Raw genomic sequence first — 24,346 nt, 5'->3', positions numbered from 1 at the left:
GACAGATGGAGGAGTGGAGAGGAGAGGAGAGGAGAGGGAGAGGAGAGGGAGAGGAGAGGAGAGGGGCTCTGATGTAGAAGAGAGAATACATGTATACACACAGCCAGGGCTGCTGACAGCCTCGGTGGGGCCCAGGACAAAGTCATCTGAAAGGGCCCCCACCCAATACACAGAAAATAATGGCTCAACCATGGCCCCCCTCTCTCCCTGGGCCCGGGACAACTGACCCCTTTGCACCACCCCGTCGACTACCCTGCACACAGTACAGTCTCTCTGGTACATCAGAGCAGGCCATTAAAGAATGCCCTTCCATAAACTCATACATGCATGCTCTTGTGGGAGGATATTCTTTAACACCCTGCCTACTTACTACATGCAAAGAGGGATTGGCTAGAGCAGTGATTCTCAAAGTGTGGTCCGGGGACCACTGGTGGTCCGCGACAGAGCTCAGGTGGTCCGCAAGGGGATTTCTACTTTTTCCAAGACAAGCTAGTTGAAGGCTATATTTGTAAAATCATTACAAAGCCAAACGTGTCTGAAGTCATATTTTCACCACAAGAAGTCAGGCTTGTAAATGTGAATAAAAAGAAAGTGATCTGCATCAAAAGTAAGAATGTGGAATTAGCACCCGTCAACTGTTGATTTAGTTGACAGGTGGTCCTTGAACATTTTTGGCGGGACAAAGTGGTCCTCGGTCTGAAAAAGTTTGAGAATCACTGGGCTAGAGGGCATGGGGTGAGGAGAGGTGTATGAGTGGTGTGTGGTGCAAAGAGTGGTGCTGACAGGGTGGGGCAAAGGGGACAGTTGCCCAGTGCCCAGGGAGAGATGGGGCCCAGAATTGGTTCCTCATTACATTGCATCTACTGGGTAGGGGGGGCCCCTTTCAGATGACTTCGTCCCAGGTCCGGCCAAGGCTAATAGTGGCCCTAACTGTATGCATGCATGACATCATGAAAGGGCATTCTTTAACACAGTCTGTGTCTGGAGGATGGGCTGAGGGTGTGGGGTGTGTGCTGCGGATAGTCTGCTATGTGTGCATGATGTCATGAAAGGACATTCTTTATCACATTTACAGCCAGAGGAAGCGTAATCGCTCTTTAAATCAATAGGTCATTGGCCAGCAAGATGACTTACTTTGCTAAAATGTCCACCTGACAAAAAAAAACTTCTTACGTTGCAGTTTAAGAAATTCTACTTTTTCATGCATGTACGTGTTTCAGTCCGTGACATTGAGAGGATGCACGGTAAGACATTTTTAGGCAGAACATACTGTATAACATGCCAATCCTTAAATACCATCTGTGGCATTTATAGACCTTGACTAGAGTAGTTAATGGGGTGTTGATAATAATAATAATAATATGCTGACAAAGTCGTTGTCACTAGCGTTGCCTTACTTTCTTTTGGAGCCTTAAAGAACAACCTAAATGTAGGTGTTTCAACAAAGGATGTGCAAAGAAAAATGTTTTTGCCATGTCTCATACATCCACATTACTCAAATATAAGTAATTAGGCAATCAAAATTTGAAGAGTTTATTTGCAAAACGTGTGTATCTCCATTTTGTAGAATGTTGGGAAATTGACATTTTTGTATTGGGTATTCCATTGCATTGCATTGCAAAATGCATTTTACATAGGTCGAAAAAAATATCTCAAAATATCTGAATGGCAAGTATTCACACTTAGGTGTTAGGACCTCTGAACAGTCATTTCCATTAATAAAATGCAAAAGTCAAAAATGGTGGATACACCGTTTTGCAAATAAACTGATCAATTATAACCTCATTTCTAACCTCATCGGAATTGTCAACGCAGTCATAGTCGCCATCGCAGCGGAACCTTGAGGAAATGCAGTCACCGTTGGCACAGGCAAAGTCCTTATGGTTGCAGGTCACAGGCTCTGAAAGACACAAGACAGGGTGTTGGTCTACGGCAGTCACATAGATAGATATTTGTTTAGTTTGTACACACTTGCTGCACTTTTTAATATGCATCAAAATATGCGTATGCTCTCTTTCTCTCTCTCTACCTCACGCACGCACAGACACACACACACACAATCACACACACACACACACACACACACACACACACACACACACACACACACACACACACACACACACACACACACACACACACACACACACACACACACACACACACACACACACACACACACACACACACACACACACACACACACTCTCACAGTTAGCTGAGGTGCCCTGTCAAATTCTGACTATTGCAGAATAACTGGTATGCTCAGCTAAAGCTAGCCAGCTCTCACAACTCTGGGGAACTCTGTGAGCATTGCAGACTGACTGTAACTGATCCTGACACAGTGAAAAGCTGACAGCTAGCTCCCGCTCCAGGTGCTGCTGAGGTCTATGGAGGAAACAGTAACATGATTACTGATGTCAGCTGTCTTGGCTTCATTTTGATTTCGATTTTAAAAAAATATATATTTTTAGGGGCTTTTATTCCTTTATTTGACAGGACAGTCGAAGATGGTGACAGGAAGCGAATGGGACGGAGATACAGGGGAGGATCGGGAAACGACCCCGGCCGGACTCAAACCGGGGTCCCGGTGGGTGGGCATGCAAGCCCTAATGTGGGGGGCTTAGCGCGCTGAGCCACAGCGGCCGCGATTTAGATTTTTTTTATGGCGTGGAGCATTTATATGGAGCAGAACTCATGAATTGTGAGATGCAACTCAAAAAAGTAGTTAGCAAACATTCTCTTCAATATTATCTACATGTCTGAATACGTAACTATAAAAATTAAGTAATCATAGCAGTATATTCAATACCAAAACAGACAAAGTTATGGGAAAATCGGCTTCGGTGGTAGACCTTGGCCTGAAGCAACAGTCTTATTAAAGACATACTGCTTTAACCCATTTTGTCCTGAGCCCTTTTTGGGAAAGGGTGCCCTCTGCCAATTAAATCCTAAATATCTCAGCCTCCGAAGCACATACAGACATGAAATAGGTTACATTTAAAATCTAGAACCTTCATTTTGCACTAGTATAGTGTTCATTCAGCTTTAACATGCCCACATCTTTAATAAAACAGCTAAAATCTCAAGGACTTGAATGCAGCGCATACCCGGTATGTCACTCCAGGACACAATGGGTTAAAGAAAATCCCAGCGAAAATGACATTAAAACACTGGGCTTGTCATGAGTGATACGTGAATGAAAGAACAAGTAGAGGCAGAGATATCTTGAAACTGCTGTCAAGTGAGGGGAAACTGCATGTATAAAAACATACACACACACTGATTGTGAATATGACATTACACACACACGCAAAGACGCACGCAAAGACGCACGCACGCACACACAACTGCAGTTCTCCTCGTCTGAGTTGTCTCCACAGTCGTTCTGGCTGTCGCACCTCCAGTGGTCGGGGATGCAGTTGTTGTTCTCACAGCGAAACTCATGAGGACCACACGTCTTCTCATCTGGAGTGGAGAGAGAGAGAGAGGGAGAGAGAGAGAGAGAGAGAGAGAGAGAGAGAGAGAGACAGAGAGAGACAGAGAGAGACAGAGAGAGACAGAGAGAGACTGAGATTGAGTTGAAACTGGTGAGCTCCACTCTTGAGGCCAGGCTGGATGAGATGAGATGAAACAGCAGAGAGCCACAGAGGCACAGAGACAGAGAGCCACAGCGGCACAGAGACATGGTGGCGACACCTCAGATCTCTGGCAGAGATGAGACGTGAGACGGGAAGTTTTCCAACATCAAACAAGTAGCTCCTCCCCCCCCCTTTCACACATACACTACGGTATACTTTACATGCCCTCATGTGAGCACCAGGGGCATCTCCAGACTTATTTTACAGGGGCACATGCCAGGGTATGGATTTGCTGTACCCCGATATGAGTGTCACCAAAAAAAAACCATCTTGAAATTTTGCTCAAGTTTAGCATACAGAGTACAGAATGCTACAGAATGCGCTCAAAATAGCACACATGCTATCTGATCGAATTGCTTTATGTGCTATTATAACTCAAGTCAAGTCAAGTTGGTTTTATTGTCAATTTCTTTACATGCACTGGTCATACAAACAATTTGAAATTACATTTCTTGCTTTCCCATGCTATCTGATCGAATTGCTTTATATGCTATTTATTATGCTGTTTGCTATTTGTTTAGACTTTCTCTCACTGAGCGAGGAACTATTTGTGATGTGTATGAATGCTAGCCTGGTTCACACCAGACGTTGTGTGTGTAGCTTCGGCGCCCCCTGGCGGCGCAGAGCTACACACACTACCGTCTGGTACACAGCCATAGAGCACGCTCCGTCTCCAACCAGAAAATAGGCTGAGAATGTATTGCTTCGGCACGGCCTCCTCACCAACAAATTCCTTCAAAAACCTTCCTGTTAATCTTTAAAGAGTCAATATAGTCTCTAATCTGTCTTGTGACTCCTCAATGTGAGTTACCGTTGATTTTGAAGCAATAAATTCTCAGCCTATTTTCTGGTTGGAGACGGAGCGTGCTCTATGGTGTACCAGACGGTAGTGTGTGTAGCTCTGCTCCACCAGGGGGCGCCGAAGCTACACATACACCGTCTGGTGTGAACCAGGCTATGTGAATGCAGCCTCAGCCTGAATTGTCAGAGCAGTAATAAGTGGTACAGGACGTAAGTGGGAGAGGGAGATGTGATTGTGACAGTTGCTGCTGCACTTGCCACTGAGAGAGAGAGAGAGAGAGAGAGAGAGAGAGAGAGAGGGAGAGAGAGAGAGAGAGAGAAACTGCCACAGCAATCAGCAACTCAAGTGGCACTCAGAGGTAAAGCACAATGGATGAAAATGATAGAGTATGACGCGTGAGACAGGCCAATTGGTGTGTGTGTGTGTGCGTGTGCGTGTGCGTGTGTGTGCGTATGTGTGTGTGTGTGTGTGTGTGTGTGTGTGTGTGTGTGTGTGTGTGCGTGTGTGTGTGTGTGTGAGTGTGTGTGTCTGTATGTGCGTGTACATTTTTCATCACACTCACCGTTACAGTTAGCCTCGTCTGATCCATCAGCACAGTCTGGGTCCTCATCACACACCCACAGCTTGGAGATGCAATGCATGGTGGTCTTGCACTGTAACTGGTCTGGCGAACAGGTGCTGTCAGCTATACCACCCAACACACAGTCAGAAGGGAAAAGAGATTTAAAACTCATTTATTAGACTTCACCGCCAGTTCACAACATACAACATTTTCCCTAAAACATCTCCCCTCCCCTCGGCATGAAAAGGGAGGAGCCTTCTCCTTCACACTCTCAATACGAGAAAAAACGGTAACACTTTATTTTAGGGATACATCTATTAGCACTCATTCATACAATGTCCCTGTATAAGTAACTTGTGAGGCACGTACAAAGCAAAATTAAACATTTGTTAGGCATGTATTCGCAAATGTCTTGTTCATGCACAATTAGGGATTTATTACCAATTTGACCTTAGTAAGGACCTTGTAGGCCTTAGCGTTTGCTTAGTACATGCCTTACAAGTTACTTAACATTGTATGTAGGTTATTAGTGCTAATAGATGTATCCCTAAAATAAAGTGTTACCGAAAAAACATCTGAAAAAATACCCCAGTCCTGCTGTCAGCTATAAACCCAACACACAATCAGAAGGGAAAAGGAAAAGGGGGGAAGATAGTGTTTGAAAAGTCACTACCAAGAGGTTTCTTCTAAGGTCAGACTAAAAAACTCCCGAAGCACCTTAGTACAGCCATTAGAAAGCTTTAGTGGATGCTGGCGAACATTTAGACTTTGCCATGAGAATCGTAATGATGTAGCCGTGGGACATCGACTTTTATTGCAAAACGTTTTTGCCCAAAATCAAAATGATCACGTCCATTGTTTTAACACTTTGATTTCCTCTCACGTTTCCTTGTCCAGCGGCAGTGATTGGTTTGGATGAGCCAGGAAAAATTCTCACCTCCCTCCCCATAAATAATGAATACGGCCATTTTCCCCATTTCATTCTCACCGAATGTCTAAGAGTCTAAAAGTGGACAAAAGTATCGACCGGAGCAGGGCTGGACTGGGGGAGAAATAGGGCCAGGGCACTTTTGGGACAGAATCACTTTAAAAGGAGCACCTCATAATTAGCGGCGCAGAACTGACTCACCAGTGGGCCCCGTACCCTTATGGGCCCCTATTTTCAGAAATGTAATTGTATTTCTATTTTTTTTACATTTCTGAAAATAGGGGCCCACGAGGGTGCGGGAAAATGCCCGGTATGCCAGATGGCCAGTCCAGGCCTGGACTGGAGTGCTGCTCGCTCGCTTGCACTTACACGAAACACTGGTCTGATGTTCTTCACTCGCTCTTCTCTCCATGCACTGAATTCTTCCATAATACATTCGCCCACCTCCAACCAACTCCTCAAATAATGCATGAAGGAATAGACCAATCTCATTCTCTCATAATGCATTCTTTCGTCCAAACTCCTCTTCAAATAATGTATAAGAGAATATACCAAACTTGTTCTCGTTTAATAATATATTATTTGAGCTGTATGCTTTGCCGCTTCGTATACTTTCCTTGGTTTGCTCTGCTTGGCTCTGCCATGCTTCACCAAGGAGAGGAGAGAGGGATGAAGATAGCAAGATATGAGATGGAGATAGAGGGGGTACAGATACAGCAATAAAGAGAAAGGTAGAGCCAGGAAAAGGAAGAGAGGAAAAGAGAGAGAGAGAGATGTCCTCTCCTCCTCTCTTCTGTTCCTCCTCTCCTCCCTCACATTTCTGCTTGTCTTGTCTTTTCACTCTCCCCCCATTCTGTGACACACCACGTTCTCCTTCAACGTCCGTCATGTTTTACGATGTAAAATTCTAAATCAGCTGGTTGGGTAATCATTTCACAGCTAACAATTGAGGGGAGTGTGTGTGTGTGTGTGTGTGTGTGTGTGTGCGTGCGTGCGTGCGTGCGTGCATGCATGCGTGCATGCGTGCGTGCGTGCGTGTGTGTGTGGAGCAAAGGGTTGGATGGGGAAGGATGTATTTTCTAAAGATCTGTCATTCGAGGGTTATTAAAGTTCACTGGAAGACATGCACTGTAAGACCGAGTGGCAGAGTTGGAGAAATAGAGAGAGAGAGAGAGAGAGAGAGAGAGAGAGAGAGAGAGAGAGAGAGAAAGAGAGAGAGAAACTACTGGGGAGGGATAGAGAGAAGTGTCGGGAGGGAAAGAAAGTTGCAGAGAGAAGAGGAGAAGGCGATAGAGATAGATCAGAGACAGAGAAAGTGATCTCTTCTCGATCGTGCTGTCACAACACCTGTCACCTTCATGAAACAAGGCCCCCTTTTTCTGTTCAACTCTTCGTAACACTAGCTATGGATGGGAGACAGAGAGAGATAGAGAGAGGGGTGAATACTAGATGTAGAAGGAAAGAAAGACTGGGAGAGAACAGACACAGACTGAGAGACAGATAGTGTGTGAGAGTGTGAGACAAAGAGCGCAAGAATAAAATAGAGCAAAGGAATAATAATGTGAAAAGCTTTCTTACGGCAGTCTGTCTCGTCCTCTCCATCTCCACAGTCGTCCTGGCCGTTGCAGCGCAGGTTGAGCGGGATACACTTCTGCTTCTTGGTGCACTTAAACTGGCCCGTCAGACAGATGTAGGTGTCTGCAACATACAGTACAGTATGACACAAATAGCAAATAGCAACTACGACCAAAAGAGTCAAGAGTAAGTATGTGTCTGCAACATAAGTAGAGAGAAGAGACTTTGACACTGCATACTGTGGATGAATACATGGAGAAGGAAAGCAGCAAAAGAAAAACTTTGGGCGTCATCAGATAGAATATCCTGAGAAGTTGGACTTCAATGGGTACAGAGGATGTCTAGATCTAGCTGGTATCATGAGCAGGGAACGAATGTGAACCAGTGAAGCAATGAAGCAGTGTTCCAGTGTTCATGAACCATTCTCTGTGTGTCTCTCTGCCTACCTTCCTGCTAGCCTGATTATCATCGACTTTCAAATCTCTTCGCAACTTGGTCTGACCTAGAGCATAACAATTAACGTTTCCCAGATGGCATCGTTAACCCGCCTCCCTTGGTTTGCTACTGGTCGAGGTCAGAAAAGGGTGTGCCGAAGTTTAAATTCTTAGTCCCAATAGAACTTCCCTGCTTAAATCATGTCACTGCCTTGGACACGCCTCTTACCCAGGGCCGTTGGAGCTGCTCAAAGTTGACTGGTTCCCGACAAAAATGGGTGGCGTTCCAGAATTTTCTGGAGATCAGAAACTATATTGCTTTTGGCCTGACTAGAGAGTCACTATACTAAGAGGACGTGACCTGGCTACCTGTGTGTCTGTCTACATGTCTATCTACGATGCCGTGCTGTACGCAAGGAAAGGACAGGGCGTTGGGGGTATAACTGGCTTCATTAGGCCTTATATGGCCGGTGCTGCATTGATCTGCCATAGAGTACCAGGCTGGGCTGGTGCTGGGCTGGAGCTGGGCTAGAGCTGCGCTGACTCCAATGCATCACGAATGCCTTAGCCTAGTGTTTCTCAATCGGGGCGGTACAGCCCCCGAGGGGGCGTCGCGGAGCTCTAGGGGGGCGTTGAGAATGATACAGCTGAGAGGGGGCGGTGCTTAGTTGCCATTAGGGGGCATTAGTCCATTAAATGTTTTGATACTAAGGGGGGGGGGGGGGGTTGGGTGCGTTGTCAGGCTTATGATGTGTTGAAGGGGGCTTTGGGAGGCTTGTGATGTAACCAAGGGGGCGTTTTTTCAAAAAAGTTTGAGAACCATCTGCCTTAGCCGGTCTCAGTGGCGTGATGTGCGGGTGCTGCATAGTTTCGGGCTGGGCTGGGCTGGCCTGAGCTATACGCTGGGCTGAGTCCAATACATCCTGATTGCTGCAGTCGGATGACAGAATGGCCTCTAATCGTTCCTGATGCTACTAAAGTGGTTATCGATCAGAGGGCACGGAGGCCACACTGACACTTATGAATGATCGAGCATTCGTAGCAGACGGGAGAAAAAACACAACCCATTAAAATGACTTGTTATACAGACGGGGAACTCTGTTTGGCTGCTATAACTGCTTGTTACGTTGTCTGATCACAATTATTTGATATGTGATAAACAGTTATGGGAGTGCAGAGTAAGCAGAGCAAAGGAGAGAGAGAGAGAGAGAGAGAGAGAGAGAGAGAGAGAGAGAGAGAGAGAGAGAGAGAGAGAGAGAAAGAGAGAGAGAAAGAGAGAGAGTAAGAGAAGAAAGAAACTGATGAGCCAGAGAAAGAAAGAATACATTTGGCATAAGCTTTAGTTGTATCCCCAGCATGCTTGTCTCCTTTTAATAAAGACTTTAAGCTTCAGTAAAGAAGCCTCAAAAGTAGTTTAAAAAAAAATCCTTTCATGGCAATTTGGACGCCCAAGTCTTTTTGATGAGCACCCTGTTTTAAAATACTTGGATAAATGACCCAGTGAAGCCTTCCCTTCTCTCTTAGATGATTGGGGAAAGAGGGCAAGATAGAAGAAGAGAAAGACATGTACAGTGACAGAGAGAGAGAGAGAGAGAGAGAGAGAGAGAGAGAATGAGAGAAAGAATGGGAGAACAAGAAAAAGGCCAGACAGAGAAAGAAAGAATACATTAAAGAGTTTTATCCCCAGCATGCTTGTCTCCTTACCGTAGAGAGGAGGCGAGGGAAAGAGAGAAAAAGAGAAAGACAAGTAAAGTGACAGAGAGAGATAAAGAGAAAGAGAAAGAATGAGAGAAAGAATGAGAGAGAGAGAGATAGAGAGAAAGAGAATGAGAGAAAGAGAGAGAGAATGAGAGAGAGAGAGAGAGAGAGAGAGAGAGATAAAGAGAATGAGATAAAGAATGAGAGGACAAGAGAATGAGATAAAGAATGGGAGAACAAGAAAAAGGCCAGGTCTCCTCACCGCAGTTGGCCTCGTCAGAGTTGTCTCCACAGTCGTTCTCTCCGTCGCAGATGAAGGGCGGGAGGGCACACAGCCCCGTGCCACACTGGAAACGCCCCGGCTGACACTTAAACTCCGCTGTAGGACGCACACACACATATACACAGACACACACAGACAGACACACAGACAGACACACAGACAGACACACAGACAGACACACACACACACACACACACACACACACACACACACACACACACACACACACACACACACACACACACACACACACACACACACACACACACACACACACAGACACACACACACACACTAAATCAACACGCTCAACAATTTCAACATGACCAAACCACGCTTTATGCATTACACCACAAGCAATGTCTATTTAAGTTGTTTTTTGGAGAGTAAAGAGACAGCTGTGTTCATGTCTGTGTAAGAGTGCATGACTATGCGTTACTAGCATTTACTGATAATAGGAGAGAATAAATCACAGTGATAATAGGGAACCAGGGCGACTGTTCACTGATGAGATTTCTGCGGTTTGCTCTTTTGCGAAACACCATAAGCTTCACTTAATAACTGTCATTCACACTTATGCACAGGCACAAACACAAACACACACGCATGTATGCATGTACGCACACACACACGCACACATGCACGCACACACAACCACATCTGTGAGTCACAACTTTACTCATATCCCAGGTGTGTACATGTGTGTGATGTTTTACATACTAATTAGACCTCCCAGATAATACAACTTGTAGGCTACTTGTTCTATATTGCATAACCACAATTCCTCCTGAATCCAAAGGCATATGCTGTCCTCTGGCATTTGTAGCAATGCAAATTATTATAATTATTAGAACTTTTCCACAAGAATAAGTATGGCCTCCTAGGTTACAGTAAATGTCATGGCAACACAGTTTAACTGGTCATCACTGTACAAATAACAAAGTTTATCTACTATCTGCATTGTGACTACGGTACATACAGTAGAGCACAGTCAGCACCATAACCTTCATGTGATGTACTGTAGTATACTGTATGTTGCATTGTGAAGGTGGGGTGTGGTACAGTATTGGATTGAATCGTCATTACACGCTGAGGAAGGGCTATGTCCAAAACGTCAGCAGGCAAATAAACAAAAGAAAAATCTGAAGAGTGCTGTCCTTCGCTTCATTTCTATGTTTTAAGTGGGATTCAGCACCCAGTTAAGAACTGTATTCATTATTAGGCGACAGTGTGAACGCGTCTCCTCCACTTTACAAGATGTGTGGTACAGGAAATTGGCTCCATATAAGGTATGTGGAAGTGCATAGATGTAGGCCTACTGACGACAGTCTGCAGGCTCGTCTGATCCGTCCCCACAGTCGTCCACCGTGTCACACTTCCACCAGAATGGGATGCACTCGTCTGTCCCACATCGAAACTATGGGGACAAGGGGAATGTGTTGGCATTAGCTGAAGATGACTGTCACCCAAGCTACATAGCAGAAGAGGTGAGATACTTTGATAGGTTAAGGAAGAAAAATCCGCACTCGCAAACTGCGTCTCATTATTTATTTATATTGGACATATAAGAGTGGTAATATCAATAAATAATGAGAGGCAGTTTGTGAGTGCGGATTTTTCTTCCTTATTTCATCGCGCACCCAAAGACTTTCGTTTTTTCCAAGAAGTTGAGCGCGTCCTTTGCCAAAACTTGAAGTATACTTTGATAGGTAACATTGACCACAGTTTGGGTGTAAACACCATAACTATGGACTCTTAGTAATTACACACACACATTAGCGGACAATCATCCAATTTACATTCATGCCTGTGTAATATTTGAGAGAACAACACAGACTATAATTGGATATTGGACACATTTCAGCCTTGGAGGAAAAGGCAGACAATGCAGAGGTATTCCATGAAGTGCAGAATGGATTTCATTCACAACATCCTAAAGCATAATCTACCGCATGTGCGGTACATTTATTTAATGCATAAAGGTACAGAAAGAAAGAGAGTCTTAAATCGTCTGCATTGTTCCTACAGGACATAAGGAAATATATAAACACACATTTAAACAAGCAAACAAATAAATAAACACTTTCCCGGTATAAACACCCAGGGCATTCACACTACTGAATACAATGCATTTCATGTAATTGCATTTTAATTGAATAGTGGTGTAAGTGTGCAGTTTATATATGTGCAATGCGCATTATGCATCGCCATTCAGAGGATAGGTCTTGCCTTTGGGCACAGAGGGGAGTCTAATTTTATTGTTATTGCGGTGGAGAGGAACAGCCTCCCCCTTGGAGATCAGTATTGCAGTGCAGCCAAAGGAGACTCAGTCCACCACAGTGCTCACACAGTGTACCATGTAGCAGCAACACTGTTTTAGTGGAGTAAGTTCCACACTGGACGATAAAAGTTGCACAAATAACAGATAAAACTAGATAAGATAACAAAAGGAAAGTCCTGCTGGTGTTGTTTTAAAGGTGTCTTTAGTACACACACTCACAAGTGCACCATACTCACACAGTCACTCACGCACACACACACACACACACGCGCGCGCGCCCACGCACGCACGCACGCACGCACGCACGCACGCACGCACGCACGCACGCACGCACGCACACGCACGCTCAGGCTGAGTCAGGCCCATCACACTCTGGATGTGCTCCAAGGGCACTGAGGACACAGGAACAAGAGAAACATCATAACCCAGAAGTCACCTGTGTGAGTCAACTTCAGATTGCTCTACATCAGTGTTTCTCAAACGGACCACTGTATCCGCCCCAAAATGTTCAGGGACCACCTGTCCACCTGAATTGACAGTTGGGAACACCTGAATTGACAGTTGACGGATGCTAATTTGATACTGCTAATTTCGATGCAGATCACTTATTTTTTATTCACATTTACAAGGCTGTCTTATTGTGGTGAATACAAGACTTAAGCTATGTTTAGCTTTGTAATTATGCTACAAATATAGCCTACTGCTTGCTTGTCTTGGAAATTTAGAATTCCCCTCGCAGATCGCCTGAGCTCTGTTACGGACCATCAGTGGTCCACGGACCACACTTTGAGAATCGCTGCTCTACATGTATGCTGTTTTTGTCTCTGTCTCTCCCTTAATGTGATGGTGGGGCACTGAGGAGATGGGGAGGGTGAGAGAACAGCAAAGGCTGTGTAGCTGATGAAGTTCTTTCCTTTATTTTAGCATCACAATTGTGCTCTCTGTTTGTCTCTTTTTTTCTCTGCCTAAATGCACATCATGTTTCACTGTTTCATCAAAGGATTTATATCAATTACAGTTGACTGCAAACTTATGCAAAGTCAGATGAATTACTATTTTGCTTCCGGTAACAGCAAAATGTTAATTTTACAATCTGGCTGCCAATTGAAATATTACATTGCCCAAATGAGAAAAGGCAGCAATTCTATCAAAAACTCACAAAAAAAGCTCACTTGCACAACTTCTCTCAAGGGTGACTGAGAACAAATAAACAATACAAAACAAGCAAACAGTTGAACAAACAAACTGAACAAACCCTGTGCACACGCACAGAGAAAAATCACTATGCAGACACGGCTGCATAAATCTATAGGGCCTACCCGCAACCCCACCCCCACACACACACCTCCACACACGTGCACACGCACAAACACCTTTGTAAGTCAAACTAATGGGGGGAAAAATCACACACACTTATAGTATCAGACATGACAACACAAATCCATACTCCCCCTCAACCTTGTCTTCCATGATTGTATGAAAATTAAACATTACTATTCTATCTATATTGTTATGATATTCTATTATATAGCATTGTCTGTTCTTTCATTGTTTTAAATGTGTGAAAGAGAACTTTAAGCAATGCGGCAGCATTGCATTTTATAACAGCTAGACTTGTTCCTGACCTTTTGAGGTCTTCTTGTATTTTATTTACTTGAATCTTTGAAAAACTCTTTATTTTTGCAAGGCATGTCTATTTGTTTGGTTATTAATCTGAAATGTAGAGTAGTAGAGTAACTTTATTGATCCCCAGGGGGAAATTCAGGATGTGATGTGTGATGTGTGATATGTATTTGGAATTATGACCCCAGGAAGACTAGCGAACTGCTAAGGCATAAGCTAATGGGGATCCTTTAATAAAATATTAAAATAAAAATACTTGCTTTACATGTGTTTTTGTTGTTGTTGTTGTTGTTGTTGTTGTTGTTGTTGTTATTATCATCACCTTTCTGTCTGTGAGTGCCATTGGCCCAGTAGAGTAGCTGTCTCTTTCTCTCATAGTGTAAACCTAGTCTCCCCCCGAGTCACCTTTGTGTCTGTGAGTGCCGTCCATGTTGGCGAAGAGAATGTGGCTGTCATCAGCCCAGTAGAGGCGCTTGTTGGTGTAGTCGATGGCTAGGCCAGAGGGGCAATAGATCTCCCTGTCGGTGATCACCACCTGTCCACTCCCATCCATGCCCACGCGGACGATATGCGAGCCCTCGCAGCAGTCGATCCAGAACACGTACCTAGTGTCCATAGAGGTGTGAGTAAACAAGGGAAGTGAAGAAGACACCCAATGACAGAGAGGGAGAGGAAGAGACAGAGGAGAGGATGATGAGGGAGAGGAAGAGAAGTGAGATGAGAGAGAAAAGAGAGGGTGAGGGAGAGACAAAGAGATGAGGTAAAGGGGGAAGAAGAAGAGGCTGATGGGGTGGGGGCCGTTGAAATAGAGGAGAGATAGAGGGATGAAAACAGAGGGTAGATAGAGTGAAATGAGCAAAGGAGGGGAGAGAGAGCAGAGTGCAATTAAAAAAGAGGAAACCTCACACCGCCCAAAATTGACAGAGAAATACGGTACAGAGAGGCCAGCAGGCAAGACAGGGCAGACAGGGCAAGTTTCACCAATAGAAATCAATATGTGCAGAAGTGGACTGCAGGAATTGACGGCTGTTGCCGAGAAATACGTATCAGTCACCCACTGCAAGCCACTACTGGCCAGTTAATCTGTACACAGACACCTACTGTGTTTCGATGGTGCTAACAGTAACAAAGTCCAGATAAATATACTGTACATAAATATAACTGTAAATATACTGTACCCTCCCACCATCACACAATCGACCTTTGAACTGACCAATCAACAAAACTCTATACTAATTAAGCGAGGTGTTCCCGTGCAGTCCGTCCCCCTCGGGGCCGTGAACTTGCCACCTCTTAGTCATCGCATAGGGTTCAGAAATGGGAGTCACAGCACGATACCACTGAGCTAACGGACCAGTCCTAGCTCAGCACTTTCTTCCGATACTGTATAAGGCTTCGGGAGGGAGGTTTACTAACTGACCCAGCATCAAACAATAGCTGCAGCCCCCGCACAGGTTAGTTATAAACTGTTCCACTTAACAGTTACATTTGCCCACACACCTAAAGTACAGAAGCATAGTCCATAATCATACTTAAGAAATACCCCAATTCGAATTCATGTCAATGGTGAGAACCATGGCGTTGACTGACATATAGCAACAGCTATGGGGGATGTTGCAAAGTCGAACAGTCAATAGTCATTTAAGCTTAGGGATAGAAGACATGAGTTGATTTCACACAATGCTACTGGATCCCATAACAACGTGTGCGGAGAGCAACGGGTGCCACAGAAAAGAATATCAAATAATATTTTTATGAAATATTCTGTATTTCTTGGGAATGAACCTCATGCCTGGGGCTGTGTTTTAATTGCCTCATTGTTATACTGCTTCAATACAATATGAATGTACTGTATAGCAAAAATAAACTTTATTAATTTTCAGAAGTGGGTCTGTTTGTTTTCCCAATTGTAATTACAGATATATATTTGCGTAGGAAAAATTAAATACTGAAATGAACTACTATTGAAAACTATTAAAAATTCAAATTTCTTAGTGAAGTGAATGTGCTGTGTGGGGGTACATCATCATTCAAATGAATTGTGTGTTACATTAAAAACAGTGAAATTATTTCACCAAATCATGGGCCAGTGCACAACCCATTTTCTTTATAGTAGCCTGTGATTGTTGTTGCAGATAAAGCATACATTTCTATGTCCTATTTGTAATGTGTTTCAAAAAATGGCTGTAATGTTGTGGTAGCCTGATGTTGCAATGTTGTGGGACAGAACGTTTTATCAACATGCTTCGCTTATTTATTGTGTGAACCTGCTGACAAACAAACAAACAAAAAGTCTCCTTGGCCAGTGACACATATGCACATGAGCACAAATGCACATACCCCATCTGAGAGTCGAGAGCGATGTCGGTGGGGTTCCTGATTGCGGAGCTGACGAGGACTGTGGGGTAGAGGCCATTTGACTTGGACACCTCCAGGGTCTTCCTCTCCACATCACACCAGTAAAGGTTCTTCCCAATCCAGTCCACCGCCAGAGAGCTGGGCACAGCCGTCCTGTGCACAATCTGTGGAGAGGTACAATAGTCAGGTGTGCTGTTGTTATTTTTCGTACTGTTTTAAAAATGTATTTGTCTATTTTTAAACGACTGTCTAGCCAAGGTCGCCAAGCTAGCCAAGGTGTGTGTGTGTGTGTGTGCATTTCTAGCCTACTGTGTACACAATTAGCAGTGGCTAACACGCACACACACGCACACACAGCACTACAGCTTGACTGGCTGGGCTGGTGGTGGAGAGATAGCAGGAAACAAGCACCATAATGAGGAGGTGAAATTAAAAGCCAGTTGGACTATTAGCCACCAGCAAAGTACACGAAAAACACAGATGAAAACCCTCCAGTTACCCAGAGATTCAGTGCCAAGAGAGCCACAACAAGACCCCAACCACACACACACACACACACACACACACACACACACACACACACACACACACACACACACACACACACACACACACACACACACACACACACACACACACACACACACACACACACACACACACACACACACACACACACACAGGTCACTCCCACAATCCTCCAGCATTGCCAAACCTCAGCAGAGAGCCTTGTTAATGGTAGTAATATTAGTTGGAGCACGCATATGTTCTCTCTTGATTTGGCAAACCCTATGGGCCAGCTGGCAAGCAGAGCAGGTTCTCCTCCTTCTCAATATCATTATTTAAACAGCAAATACAATAGAGAAACTGTGAAATACGCAACACAATACAATACACCCTCCAAGCAGGCAATTCTCTTCAGCACATTTCTTATCCTCTTCAGACCCATTTCCTGATTATAAATAAAATGTCACAGATTGAGGGACACCCCTCTACACACACACACATACGCACGCACGCACGCACGCACGCACACACACACAGGGAGCAAGGACACACTGACTAGGCCAAATACTACTATTGGCTTACTACTATTGGCTGAAAACCCTCCTTTATTACAATCAGAGAGAGAGAGAGAGAGAGAGAGAGAGAGAGAGAGAGAGAGAGAGAGAGAGAGAGTAAAGAGATATTGCCCATTCGTCCACCATATGTTCCCCCTATGGCGTGGCACAGGTGACTTTATTGGATTCTCTCCTCTTTCTCTTTTCGCTCTCAGCAGCTTTTATATAGTAGCCTAGCTATATCTGCCATCTTTTTACTACATTGACATTTTGGAAATGGCACTACCAAAGCCCCTGCTTCACCTTTTCCACATTTGTTCCCCCATTCAGTTTTTTTTTTAATTATGTTGTGCCGTGATGATAAGTTTGTCCATCTTATTAAAGTAAAAAAAGAAAATAAACTCTAAGGTGTTTACTGCACATTACATTGCATTGCATTCCCAGAAGCACTTCATCTTTTGAAAATACTGTTTTTTAAATTATGTTGAGCCATTTAAACCTGACTTAATGGGCAACATTCATTGTTATTTTATTGTGGGGTACCGGAATGATGCAACTCCAGTAACCACTTTGAGGTCACATTTCTTCATACTTAAAATTCTAGACTAAGTGTCAGTGATGTTGCATTGTTTTTCAGCAAACCTTCAGGTCGCTGCCATTCAGTCGCATCCTGTTGATCTTGCGGCCGCTGGGTCGTGTGGAGTCGATCCAGTAGATAAACTCCTTCCTGTAGTCAAAGGCTAAAAGTGCCCGCACCAACTTTGATGTTGTATAATTCCTTAACGACTTACTACGAAACTTTGTGACTTTTAGGTGGCTACAGTTAAGTACAGAAAGATTAGGTTTATCATTTTTGCTGTTGCCATGGCAACAGTTTTCTGACAGGTACGTCTGACCAAAAATCACATATCTATGACGCCATATATTTTCTTTCTTTTTTTTTTGTTATTTCCATTAGCATCAGACAACTTTGTGAGCATTTAAGTGGTTTGAAGCATAAAATCATTAAAATTCAAGTGCATTACCTAAATTTGATGGAAAATACATTATGGCTTGCCTGGTTAACACCAGACCTAATCACAAGTGAGATTAGGTCTGGGGAGTTGCCTATATTAAATTCCATAGGTGGCAGAATTCTTGGCTATTATGACACACTGCCCTGCTCTCTGATTGGGCAGAGAAACCAGAGACGTTTAGAACAGAGAATCTTTGGAGAAACTGTTGAGGTCAGAACGCTTGGCCATTATGACACAGGTACCATGATCTTGTACGTTATGAGTCATCCTCGCCATACTGTCTTTCAGATCGAAACGATTGTGTAGAACTAAAGGCAGTATGGGAGTTCCCAGGCTACATTATGGCGAGATTTTGGGCATAATAATATAATGATGTCATAATGATGTCATAATACCAGATAATTGCACAAAAATATTTAAATCATAGATGCCCATATGTAGATAATCTCCGACAGGTTTCGTAGTCATGCTGTATTCCGTTCATGAGTTATGACGTGGGGGGGGGGGGGGCTGGGGGGTTGTCAAAAGAGCCCCCCCCCAGGCCCAGGAATGCCAAAAAAGCCCAGTCTGAATAGGGTTAAACCATAAGACCCTCATCTTGGATTAGAATGTGTTCATTCACCATATTCACATTTTTATTTAATTCTCAAGAGCCCGAATGCAGCGTATGTGTGTCTCCATCCACCAAAGGCCAAACAACACATAGGAGTCATCAGGTTAAAATGGGTTAATAGGGCACCCTGTGGTCCATTCCATCTGCCTTTCATGTCCAGAGTTAGCAAAGAAGTGGCGAGTTCGAGCCCTGACTGGCGGACTGCATCGGATCACTATGGTTACCAGCCTGATTGTCATCGACTTTCAAATCTCTTCGAGACTTGGTCTGACCAAGAGCATAACAATTAATAGGGGTGTACCGATATCGAACCGAACCAACGTACCGTACTGAAAAGACCTGTACCGAATCGAACAGTGCTGTACCAAGTACCGAAAGGTTGAGTAAAAGGCTCTGTTCATGTTTTTACATTATGCTGCTACTACATGCAGATGCTCGTGCAGAACCCTGAGAGAGAATGCAAGAAAAAACAGGTGTAGAGGCTTGGTCTTTGTGAAACCTTGAGGCGAAAGTACAATTTCTTACACTGATGAAAACAGGTTGAATGTATTTCCTTTTTTTCGTTTGTATTTTGACAATATTTTGGTGAAAATAAAGAAGAATGTCCGCACACTGTCCGCACACTGCTCCTTGAAGTCTGATGAAGAGCGAAAGCTCGAAAGCGCTCACTTGAGAAAAATAAAAAAGCAACACGGGAGCAGTGTGTGGACATTCTTCTTTATTTTTTACAATATTTTGGCCTTTTGTCATGCACCTGCGTCTTGGATGTGTGCACCACTAACCTACTGACTGACAATATTTTGGTGAAATAAACAATGTGCTGAGGAAGGAAATGATTTTTCTTCCCATTTTGTTCCCATATGCTGTACCAAAAATGTACCGAACCGTAACCCCAAAACCGAGGTACGTACCGAACCGTGATTTTTGTACACCACTACAACCCTAACAATTAACATTTCCCAAACGGCATGGTTGACCAGCTTCCATTAGTTTGCTAATGGTTGTTTGCTTCCCGACAAAAAAAGTGGGAGGAGTTCCCGATTTTTCGGGAGTTTCAGGAAGTACTTGCATTACTCTTGACCTGACTAGTAGCAACGCTGAAGGTGTTGCGTCACTAGGAGGGCACAGGATGACTATGGTTACACCCTCCCTAGCTCACTGTTGCTGACTGATTTGTACTTTATGTCCACACAGTCTCTTCCCCATCCCCCTATGTAGTAGTGATGTCAACAATGATCGATTTGCGGGGCATGGACGATCCAGAATCGATCCGGCATGTTCCAGAATCGATCCGGCAATTTTTTTAAGTTTCAATTACTTCCATGGATATTTCGGGAGCAAATGAATGTTAAATTAAATAAAAGCACTTCAAAACATTGCAAGACTGATACAGACTGATACAGACTAATACAGAAAACAGCCAATAAATTGTTGCTCAGTATCTGACTACTTGCATTGCCTCATCATGACTGATTAAACATTTGCTTTGCTTTCAGTAGAAATGTAATGCATTGCAATGCATTGTAGAATTGAATCGGATCGGATCGCATCGAATCGAATCACTACCTCCCGAATCGTGATCGAATCGGATCGTGAGGGCAGTGCCAATCCACACCACTACATTCAGTATACGCATGGAGATATTACCAGAGATTCTTTTAGTATATCGAGATATGCCAATGTAATAGCTTGCTATGGGCACCTGACATGACCAGGTTCCGTTCTGCCTAAAGGGGCGTGTCATAATACTCCTAGGATTGAATAGAACAGTCCTTAGGTCTGCCTAGGTCTGCCTAAAGGGGGATTTCCCCCCCTCCCCCTTGCAATAATAGAACCCGGAAACAATGGGCCAATGGAACCTCTCTCTCTCTCTACTCTCTCTGATAATACCCTGTCCCCAACTCTTCTCCTTATCCCCAATGTAATCTATGGAGGAGTCTCCACTGACTCTATTCCCTATAGGCATCTGCAGTGTGTATACCAGTAGATACAGGTATCTCTTCTCCATAGTCCCCTGTTGCAGCTGGTGTATGGCATGGTGATTTTACCCTGTCCCCAACTCTTCTCCTTATCCCCAATGTAATCTATGGAGGGGTCTTCGCTGACGCTATTCCCTATAGGCATCTGCAGTGTGTATACCAGTAGATACAGGTATCTCTTCTCCATAGTCCCCTGTTGCAGCTGGTGTATGGCATCATGTCCCCAGACCCCCCTGCGTATCCCCCTAGGTATCCCTGTAGTGTAGTGTAGATATGATCTCTCCACTCCGCCTCCATATACCCCTGATGCAGCCTGTAGAGGTGTCCCATCATCAAAGCAGCCATAGCTACAACAGTGTTTTGCAGTGTTATTTCAATACTCAGAGAGTTGTATTGATACTCACAGCCCAGCCCCTGAGCTGAAATAACACCCACAGTGTAAAATTTGCACTGTTATGTCAATACTTAGACGGTTGAATTGACACTCTCAGCCCTGTCTCTGTTTTGAATTAACACCCATAGTGTTTTCCCCGTCTGTCAGTTGAATAATCACTGCAAAGTGATTTGTACAGTGAGGGAAGAGAGAACAGGGCCCATCTCATCCCATCTCAGCGCTGCAGGCTATAGTGATGCTGATGCTTTGTCAGTGACATTTACACCAGGACCAGGTGATGCTTCACGAAGCGTTGAATAGCTGGGGGGCATCATTAGCCAGTTTAGAGACCCCTTTGCTTTTGATTTGCACACATCAGATGTGGCAGAGGAGGGGACGGCAGAATGGGACTTGAGAGGCGAATGGGTGGTAGAGGGGGGTGACAGAATGGGTGGGGACAGTGGTGGGGAAGGGATAGGTGGAGGATGTGATGTGGAATGGGGGTTTGTGATGGTAGTAAGGTGAATAGGGAAAGGAGAGTAGGGAGGTGGGGACAAAAGTGTGTGATGTGGGATGGGGATTTCAGGTTGAGGTGGATGGGAGGAATGTCATGGTCGGGAGGGGCGGGCAGAGGAGTTTAGAGACCCCTTTGCTTTTGATTTGCACACATGTGATGTGGCAGAGGAGGGGACGGCAGAATGGGACTTGAGAGGCAAGTGGATGGGGGAGGGGGGTGACAGGATGGGTGGGGGCAGGTGAGGAAGGGAGGTGGGGATAGGCTTTACTGTGGGGAGGTGGGATATAGGAGCATGTGATGTGGGTTGAAGATTTGAGGCTGAGGTGGGTGGGAGGAATGTCATGGTTGGGGAGGCGGGCAGATAAGAGGAGCATGTGGATGGATGGAGAATGGGGAGGTGGGGAGGTGGGGAGGGAGGGGAGGGATGTCTTTTTGATCATATTGATTTTTCCCTGTATGAGTTGGGAGTCGCATTGCCTGTGGCGAAGCATTCAACCCCCTGCTAGCAGAACATCTTGGAGGCTTGGTTTGTGCAAAGGTGTGTGTGCGTAAGTGTGTGTGTGTGTGTGTGTGTGTGTGTGTGTGTGTGTGTGTTTTGCTCCGGAAGTGCCACACCCAATCAGCATGCACTGCTACCGCTAAGCCCCACCTCCCCAAGGTGCCACATCCAATCAGCATGCACTGTTACCTCTAAGCCCCACCTCCCCAAGGTGCCACACCCAATCAGCATGCACTGTTACCTCTAAGCCCCACCTCCCCAATGTGCCACACCCAATCAGCATGCAGTGTTACCTCTAAGACCCACCTCCCCAAGGTGCCACACCCAATCAGCATGCAGTGTTACCTCTAAGACCCACCTCCCCAAGGTGCCAGAGTAGAGTAAGCCCAGAAAAGGCAGTGAATACGACGAGAGGGGCAAGTTGAGAGGAGCAAGTCGAGAAAACAGCAGAAGAGAGGGTAGTAGCCAATAGTAGTGTCAACAATGATCGATTCGGCGATCACATCCAATGCGGGGCATGGACGATCGATGCGGCAATTTTTTTAAGTTTCAATTACTTCCGTGGATATTTCGAGAGCAAATGAATGTTAAATTAAATAAAAGTACTTCAAAGCATTGCAAGACTGATACAGACTGATCCAGACTGATACAGAAAACAGCCAATAAATTGTAATGCATTGTAGAATTGAATCGAATCGGATTGGATCTAATAGAATCGAATCGAATCGGATCGTGAGGGCAGTGCCAATCCACACCACTAGTAGCCAATCGGTAATGCACATTCATGTCAGTCTGAATAACCTGCCTTTCCACTGCTGCTACGTCAATCTGAAATGTTGCAGAAAAATTAAACTGTGTCATCGCGAGTGAGTGGTAGTTGCAGCTCTGAGGTTTGTTTCTCGAAAGTATAGTTGCTTACCACTCCCACATCAAAAAAGTCACCAAATCTGCATTATATCATCTCCGAAACATCGCCAGACTCAGGCCTTCACTCTCTAAGACAGTTAAGTAGACGCTCACTCACTCCTTCATCTCCTCCTGTCTAGACTATTGCAATGCCATCCTGCTCGGTCTACCCAATAAGGCCATAGACGGACTGCAATATGTCCAGAACTCTGCTGCCAGGATCATAACAGGCACTAGACCCTGGCAGCACATCACCCCCATACTCAAGCAGTTTCACTGGCTCCACATCAAGTCACGCATTACCTACAAAGTCCTCCTCCTAACCTTCAAGTCCCTCCATGGTCTGGCACCCCACTACCTCACAGACCTCCTTCACCCCTATGACCCCTCAAGATCCCTGCGGTCCTCTTCCAAGGGCCAGCTGATCGTCCCTCGTGCCAGGCTCAAGGCCACCAGTGACAGAGCCTTCCATGTTGCTGCTCCCATTCTTTGGAACAATCTGCCATACCACATCCAGAACGCCCCTTCACTGGCCATGTTTAAGCAACACCTAAAGACACATCTGTTCCTGGAGGCTTATGGCTGCTAGTTCCACAAAGCACATTCACTTACATGCATTCACACACATGCTCACACACTGACGCGCACCACCCTATGTGCACTCACACTTTCCAACACAACACTCTGTGAAGCGTCCTTGGGTGTTTTGAAAGGCGCTATATAAAACGAAAGTATTATTGTTATTATTATTAACCTCTACTTGGGCAGTTGCCAATGGAGTAGCCAACATAGCCAACATAGTTAGCAAGTAGCCAACATAGTTAGCAACGATGGTTTCGAGAAATGCAGCTCTGACCAGAATTAACCGTGCAGACGTCAGGACTTACTGTATTTTACCTTTCTTTAAATTTGAATATTTATGTATTCATACACAAGGTGGAAAAATGACACAGCCATGATTTGTTAGTTACAGTTATTATTGATTACTGATCGACACAACAGGAGAAAAAATAAAACCTAATCTATGATTTTTTTTCTGCTGGTATGTCAGCCAGGCTTAGGTCACACATCATACTGTAGGTCCTCCATCCCGTCTCTAGGCTGAGTAAGCTCTCATAGTTGACAGAAGCCCCTTGTTAGACTTCAACCTGATTCACCATGTATAGCCCAAGGGCAAACAATTTCCTTATAACACTG

At 44.6% G+C, this 24,346-nt stretch overlaps 1 pseudogene; it reads right to left on the bottom strand.

Annotated features, from left to right (window-relative positions):
* Positions 1-24,346, bottom strand: part of LOC134461473 (low-density lipoprotein receptor-related protein 1B-like) — a 149,995-nt pseudogene that overhangs the window by 69,359 nt on the left and 56,290 nt on the right.

Source organism: Engraulis encrasicolus, chromosome 13, assembly GCF_034702125.1.
Source record: "Engraulis encrasicolus isolate BLACKSEA-1 chromosome 13, IST_EnEncr_1.0, whole genome shotgun sequence".
Classification (NCBI taxonomy): domain Eukaryota; kingdom Metazoa; phylum Chordata; class Actinopteri; order Clupeiformes; family Engraulidae; genus Engraulis; species Engraulis encrasicolus.
This window is presented reverse-complemented; position numbering and strand designations above follow the sequence as displayed.